Below are 8,599 nucleotides of genomic sequence, written 5' to 3' on the forward strand. Positions count from 1 at the left end.
CCCTGTCAGGAATCTAATAGTACTCCCTACTTCAGGCAGTCAGTGTATGTGAGAGGAAGGAGAGAGGACTGGAGTTTGGAGGTGTGTTGCTAAGACTTGAGAGACCAGAGAACTGGAGGAAGGGAGACTCCTTCCCCCAGCATCAAGGACCAAGGTTAACCCTACTCAAGTGGGAAGAGGATAAGACACCCGCAGGGATTGGGGATCAGAGTGAGAAGTAAACCCAGACCCCTCCCTGGTGTCCCTCCTCTACCACCTTCGCAGGCCATTAGTGGGACCCTTGGTGCCCCAAGAGCAGGGGGAAAGGGTGGGTGTCTAAGCCACTTTTCCAAGAAAAGCGTGGGATCCACCATACCAACATCGGCCATTTTGTCACACAAGACACAAATAAAATCAGTCTTTGTTTCACAAAGCCTTCAATCCCTTACTGAACTTTAAGCAGGGATGTAGCTACAACACATTTACTGATGATCCGTTGAGCTGTCTTATTGTATCTTTGTTTCTTAAATATAATCACTAGTAAACTGGATGCAATTAAAATCTGAGACTTAATATGTGGTGTTAATAGGCCAAGGGAAAACAAAAAAAACAACCTACTGTTGTCACCACAGAAAATTAAAAAACTGGCAGCTGGGAAATGCCTGAAAATAATACATGTTTGAAAGGTATGCTGCATTTCTTAATATAGCCTCAGAATTTCACTGACATCCCTAAATAAGTCTTTCACCCATTGCACAGCCCATCAGCAGAAAGCTCACCCAGCTAGAGACCTCTGTTATATTCAACAAGCTATGAAAATTTGTTTGAAAAATAAGTTTGTGTTTTTAAATGATTGGTGGTGGGAGCCTTAGAAATGCCAATCTTTGCCCTAAAACGGTGAGATGTGGGGGAAGAAGAATGGGCTAGCAGAGGAGGAGAAACAATGACAGAATATCTGAAAGTTATCCCCTAGTCATCTCAAGATTCAGTTCTGAAAGGGGTCTGAGCCTCTTCCATGTATACAATAAGTAGATCCAAATGTATGAAACTCAGATGTGTTGCTTGTTTTTTTTTTTCTTCAATGCCTCATAGATAGGGCCCTACCAAATTCACAGTCCATTCTGGTTAATTTCACGGCCACTGGTTTTTAAAATTGGTTCATCAATTTCACGATTTCAGATGTTTACATCTGAAATTTCAAGGTGTTGTAACCCTGAGGGTCCTGGCCCAAAATGGGATCATGGGGTTGCAAAGTTGTTGTAGGGAGGTCCCAAGACCCTCACTTCTGCACTCTCCCAGCTTCCTGCAGTTAGAGGAGGTTCGTGTAAGTGGGTAGGATCTCCTCCATGCTGCTAGGAGCACTCCAGCTGGGGGCTCCTAACTGCTAGTCCATGCCAGGGACAGATTAAGGTGGGGGGCCCCCAGCCAATTTAGAGGCCCTCCAGGAAAAATGGGTGCTCCAGCCCCAGAAGAAGCCCCTACCAGGTCACTCTGAGCCCTGGCAGGAGCTGCAGGGGAAGAAGCCCTGAGCCCAGACTTCTCTGAGCCCCAGCTGAAGCAGCTCGGTGGGCGGGGGGGGAGAGGAGCCCTGAACCTGGGCTAGCCCCAGCTCCGGCTGGAGTGGAAGAGGAAGTCCTCGACCCAGGCTGCCCTGAGCCCTGGCTGCAGCTGCAGAGCGGAAGCCCTCGGCTTGGCACCTGGAGCCATGGCAGGAGCCGGGGGAGTGGGGGAGAAGGCAGGAGCCCAGGCTGCCCCAGATGCAGCCGCTTGCCCCCAGCCAGGCAGGAGCCGTTGCAGGAGGGAGCCCCAAACTCAGCACCTGCCTGGTGCTGTGGAAGGAGCCATGGGGGGGTGGGGCGGGGGAGAACAGAAGCCTGGAGCCCAGCTCTTGGGCTGCTGCAGAACAGAAGTGAGGGTGTAGCACACTAATTTCTGCACTGCCTCTGTATGTGGGTCTGATCTATCCACGAAAAGAGGCTGTACAAGGGAAGGACTACTCCTGTCCCTCTCCAGTGTAGCTGGAATAGAAGCTAGGAGCCCTGGCTCCCAGCAGCAGGGGAGACCAGATTTCACAGAGGAGGGCTGATTTCACAGTATATGACACATTTTTCATGATTGTGAAATTGGTAGTGCCCTACCTATAGACTGATCAGCTCTATAGCTCGATCAGCTCTATAGCTCCTCTTGCCTAATTCTGCATGGATGACTGCAGCCTTCTGATCTGCTGCTTTCTCTCCAGACCCCAGATTGTTCACTGACCCAGTTACTGTAAGCACAAAAAAGAAAACACCAAGCTGAGGGGATGGACATCAGGCAGATCATACCATATCGTTGCCAAGGCCTTAAAGGTATAGTAATCTGATACTGACAGAGTGTCTTCTCTTTAAATGGGTTAGCCATCTCTCGCTGTATTTAAAGAGAGGCTGATACTTCATGGAAAATATGTGGGGACGGACAGACAAAAGCAGTGTTCAGATTGAAGGGAAATAGAATGGGTAGAGAAAGGGATTTCTTTCTCTGCAGCTAATCTTTCTCTTGCTAGTGTTAAATCATACCTTCCAGAGAGGACTTTTATCCCTGACCCTAACTGTCTCTGATTTAATGTCTTCACCAAATCAGCCAAGAGATCATTGATTTAAAACAAATTCCAGGGTGGTTCTGGTTGTTCACAGCCGAATAACTTTCAGTAAGAGTTGACATGACTTGATTCAGTTGCCAACATACCAGGAGGCAGTATGACTAGTACTTGTCAGACAGTCATCATTGGCCATTGCCAAATCCAATCCTCTTACTCTGATCACAATTAAATACCCACTTAATCTCTCAGGTTAAGATCTTTCTTGAATTTGCACTCCACAGTGCAACTGTTGTTCCTAGTGTGACTGGCTTTGGCAAGAGATAAGTTCAAGCCTGGGTCATGGCCCTTTCCTCTTTGGATGATTCACTAAAGCCTTCCTCTGGTTTGGGGGGTCTATTTGATTAAATATTTAGTAAACTAGGCCCTAGGGAAACTACCACTACTCAGATGTAATGAAGATAATTCTGAAGAATATTTTTAGTCCATTGAACACCAAAATACCCTGATTGGGTTCACTGCTAGTACTTCCCAATTCAGTAATCTGAAGGGGATGGGATACTGAAAAAAACATTTTATTTAGAGACTGTTTCCTTGATCTACTGGATCATACAATTTTTCTTCTATCCTAGTTGTTCTTACTTGCATGAAAAATGGAATCTTTGTTGCTTTTACAGCCCTAGTAATTTTTCTGTTACTGCTGCTTATTCCTTCCTTGGTCATAATCAGTTTATAGTAGCGTAATCATCCCCACCACATCAGCTAATTATGATATCACAAAGTCTTATGACTTCAGGTGAGGAATAAACATGAGCAGATAAACTCCTAAACTGCCTTCATACATGCTGAGTAACAAAAATAGAGAAGATACATACACAAATAATCCAGAAGCATAGTAATCTGAACACATTTTTCAAAGTTTTTCCATAACACATCAAATGGTGCTTAAAACTGATCTTGAATAGGGCAATCTATTAGTTCAGATGGAGGAGTGATAATGGATTAATAGATTTCTTCTCCAGGTCACTGGTTCAAGCCCAACACAGGTCTTCTCCCCATGGCAACAACTAAATCTTCAGCCAAAATTGTTTCTTTTTCAATGCTGCATTCTCTTCTTTTTAAGCTTGTTTCTCATTCTTTCAACAGCTTAAAACATCTGCATAGCTAATCCAATACAAATGAGCTCTTTGAACAGTCTCCCTAACTCATTCCTAGACTACTGTTTTTGAACAATTTCCCTGACTCCCTAAACTCTGAAATGAACCAGCTTTGGGCAGAACAGAATGACATTTCATGTAGCCAACATTACTCTTGGATACTTAGACAACTCATGAGATGAAGGATATTTTTGAGAACTGAAGGGCAGAAGCAGGCCTCTTGACAGACATTTGTGCTTTGGTACATCTCTAAATGTGGCTGCTTTAATATGTGCTTGTAAAAAGATTCCTTGATGATGAGAGGAAAAGTAAGTCTCAGTGGGGTGCATACCAGGGTTTATGGACAGAATTATCTGACATGATTGCCTGCAAAGCAGGGGACTGGACTTGATGACCTAGAAAGTCTCTTCCAGTCCTATATGGCACGTGTTTCCCCTGGGTTTCTCAGAAATAAGGTAGAAATACAGTTTCCCTGAAGCAAGTCTTTTAAAAAAAATGAATAGTGTCGTCTTGCCAAAAAATAATCAGGGCTGCTTTTGTTTTGGAGCTTTTTATGAATTTTTGTGCTCATGTGAACTAGTGTCTTGGGGAAGCTGACTGTAATTTGAATGACTGAACAAACTAATGCCTTTGTTTTGACTTTGAACAGGATTTGTTTTAACTAAATTATGAATCACAAGAAAAAATGTTGCAAACAAACATAGAAAAAGACCTCTCTGTGTGATCAGTCCAAACAAACAGAATTAGCTTTTTTTGTAGCTAAGGGATGACTGTTCAGTGGAAGACAGACTCGCTTCCTTAGCAAATGATCAGCTATAAGGTAGTTTGTAGTTGCAGGCTTATCTACTTATACAGATGGCTTCATGCATTTTTGAATTTTGATTTAATAAAATGACATTTAGATCATTTACACCTCCAATCATGACCCTAGTATAGTGGACACCTGAGCCCCAGCCAGCCTTGTACACTGATTATTCACTGGACCATACTATTCTGAATTGTACACTGGACCATACTATTCTGAATTGTACACTGATTATTCACTGGACCATACTATTCAGTTGCCAACATACCAGGAGCAAGTGGGGAATGTGGGGAGAGGAGAGCTATACCACCTCTCTGCAGACACAAGATGTGGCATAGTTCCAGAGTTGAGAGCTCATATTGACAAGCTGTCCTACTTATAATCCTAGCTATTCCGGCCCAGTAGGATAAGGAGTTATTCAAGCCCTATATAATTAGAAGGCCTTGTCTCTAACCAGAGGATCAGAGTTGAGTTCCTTGGGGGTTTGGGGGGGACATGGTTGCTGTGAGACTTACTCTTCTTCACCTTCCCCAAATGGTTCTTGGCTGAGTTCCATTTCAGAGCTGTCAGCCAGCGCTCCATGGTCCTGTTCACTCTGTCTCTTTCCAATGGACTGTCCGGCCTCTAAAGAGAAAAGACTTTGACCCATGCCCCTTTGAGTCACTAAGCAAGCATTTCTCCTGACACTACTCTACAGCACCTTATATTTATCATATATGGCAAATAGGCTGGGCAGTATCTTCAGAAAGAGGAACTGGATGACTGCACATGCATTGTGACTACCTCATGGGAAAGTTTTTGAAGCTTTTCTCCTCAGGTTTGGCATTAAATTTGGCAGCTGCAAAGTCCAGACAGCTCATGCAACTCCTGCCAGCTTCACAGCTCAAGCACCACTGGCCCAAGCATTTTATAAAAACAAATACTTAGAAAAACAAATACTTAGAAAACATTAAAATCACTAATATGAAAAGAAATGTGAGTTTATTAATGTTTGTACCAGTCCTACAGGCTTCAAGCCAATGGGAGTTTTGAGCTCCAGGATTGGAGCAATTAAAATGCAATAAGAACTTTTTTATTTTTTGAATTTAAGTGTTCCCCTCTTGTGCTGCAAACCCTAACTCACAAGCATTGTGCAGTGCGTAAGAACTAGGAAGTGAATCTGGCTAGAAACTGAAATAAAACTACAGTGTAATTCCAACACCCAAGTTGAAAGAAATGAAAGATGAAGTAAACAACATCAAGGATGGATAGTGAGATTTTAAACATTCTTTCAGCTCAAATAACACGTGAGGAATATTACTTTTATCTTGACCATGTCCCTTCAAAATCTATGGATTTATTTATAATCTGCAGAAGACATTCTGAGAACACAGTTTTAGCAATATTTTTGCAAGTTCAGGCTGTTATACCTTGTTCATCTGTTCCTATTACTTCTATATATTGCAGTTGTGACAACACATCCAATGAGCTACTCCAGTTTCCAACTTAATTTAGCAGCTCAATTTAATACCTTCTCTTTATTCACCATCTGCACCACACTAATTATACTTGATTTGTTTGGGGTATTTTATATGGAAAGAAAAAGTTTGAACTACCAAAAAGTAACAAATTCCAACACACATTTCTACCTTATTTGTCCCCTTCCAAAAGAGAGAAAATATGTAGAGTAGTCTAGAAATTTTCTCTGTTTAGCCACCCACAGTTATTGCTTATTCCTAATTTTTCACTATGTGTAAACTCTCAGCTCAGTTAAACAAACAGGAAAATTGGAATTCACAAACAGAACGGCAAATCCCACTAGCTGACTACTCCACATCTGAAGTCCTTTTTATTTGTCATGCAATCCACCATACAAATTCTCATTTATTTGCTTAGTGTCAAATGACATTTGCAAACTAGAGGTTAAATTACTCAGAAAAATTGTACCTGTTAAGCAATTTTGCCATTTCCAAAATAACCTACTTAGTCATTTAGAGTTCAGTATTTGGTAGAAGAAAGCACTTTCAGTCAAAAATTCTCCTATATCCCTTCCCAATCATAGTCCAGTTATAATCAACATCATTCCAGCTGCTAAAATCATCAAAACAAAGACATACCTTTTTTAAAAATGTAAGCAACAACTTTATACTTGGTACTATTGGTTCTAGAAGATACAGCAATATCTCCTCCAGCAACACTTCTAGACGAGAGAGACGAGATAAACTGAGAGCAGTAAGGCCTGGCCTAGGCTTAAAACTTAGGTCAACATAAATATGTTGCTCAGGGATGTGAAAAATCCACACTGCTGAGCACTGTAGCTATGCCCATCTAACCCCTGGTGTAGATGCAACTAGGTCAACAAAAGGATGCTTCTGTCTCTTGGGATTCCCTCTGAGACCTTTCCACTCAGCTGTAGGCTTTTATTTTATTCAGAGAATTTTGTAATGTGGCATTACACCACCATAGGTTCGGATCTGGTGGCTCCAATTTCAAATTAAACAGAGTGAAAGTCACCTCTACTACTTGCTTCAAATTTAGAGTCTCTAGGGACACATAAAGACCAAGAGTAGTGACCACACACACATTCACAAGTACAAGTTCAAGTCTGTTTTGCAAGTTTTATGAAAGTTATGATTATCCAAGCATATAGAAATTCTATACAGATCTATGTACAAGTTACAAATATGGTTATACTCGCATCCTCCTAGATAGTGTTAGGGTTCGATGGATCTCTCATGGATTGATCATCAGTAGAGGGATGGTTCCTGATGAAGTTTCCCATAAGGAGCTCAATTTTCCTAATCTGGGCACCCTTTTTTTTTTTTTTTTTACGTGATTCTTGCTATACTTCAATAGCATTTGTGCACATAGTGCACCCTGCAGTTAGGGCATGTTAGAAAAATGTGACTACTGGGTATATTGTAAGCAAAAATGTACTCAAATTTTTACAATATCACCCATAATTTTTTGGCCTATGGTCATTCTTTGGTCACTTACTTACTTGGTCAAGCATTTCTTAAGCGGATAGCCTAGTATGGCTAAGCTAAAATCTTACAGGCCTCAGCCTGTAGGCCTTGCATTTCAACCCTACTTACTTAGACACCTAATACATAATTATTCCTTCTAACTACTAATCAGTCTTATACTTCTATAATCCTACAATTTAACCCTATTTAGCATACAAAGATTATATGACATAACATGTTAGCTAATTATAACATCACACAATAAATGAACAATAAACTAAAATCATTGGCTACACGGCTCATCCAGAACACATCATCTAGTTCTGAGAGAACACTTCATCCAGTACTCTGGGATCCAAAAAAAAATCAGTTTAACTCCAGCTCGTCACTCAGTTTACTTTATTAGGCATGTCACAGCGCTTTGTCTGTGCTGGCCAGGCCCAGATGCAGGCAGTTTATGGACAGGGTGATACCACAATTTTCTCCCAATGAAAGTACTTATACACCTTAATCAACTCACCCCTGGATCTACTTTTTGATAAACTAAACAGCTTGAACTCCTGAAGTCTCATTGTTGGACATCTTGTCCAGATTTTGAATCATTTTTGTGGCTCTTCTCTGCATCCTCTGCAGGTTCTAAATATCCTTTTAAAAATGTGGACATCAGAACTGATACTGGAAGACTGCATCCAGTGTCTCATATAGAGGTAAAAATCCCCTTCCTCTCCTACTCACTTCTCCCCCATTTAGATATCAAGGAGCACCTTAGCCCTTCTTGCCACAGCATCGCACTGGGAGTCCATGTTCAGGTGCTTGTTCACTAGGATCTCTAAATCCTTTTCTGAGTTCTGCTTTCCAGCATAAAGTCCCCCATTCTGTATGCATGGCCGGCATTTCTTGTTCCTAGTTGTAGAACTTTGCATTTGGCTGTATTAAAACACATTTGTTTGAATGGTCACAGCTTACCAACTCTGTAGGACTGCCCTGTCCCATTCCTTACTTACCATTTGTGTAATTTGTAAATTTTATCAGCAATGATCTGGAAATATAAAATCATGATACAAATGTTGAATAGCTGATCCCTTGAATAGAAATGATCCATCTAGAACCCCAGTGGAATCACCCATGATTAATCTCC

Source organism: Mauremys mutica, chromosome 1 (assembly GCF_020497125.1).
Source record: "Mauremys mutica isolate MM-2020 ecotype Southern chromosome 1, ASM2049712v1, whole genome shotgun sequence".
NCBI lineage: Eukaryota > Metazoa > Chordata > Testudines > Geoemydidae > Mauremys > Mauremys mutica.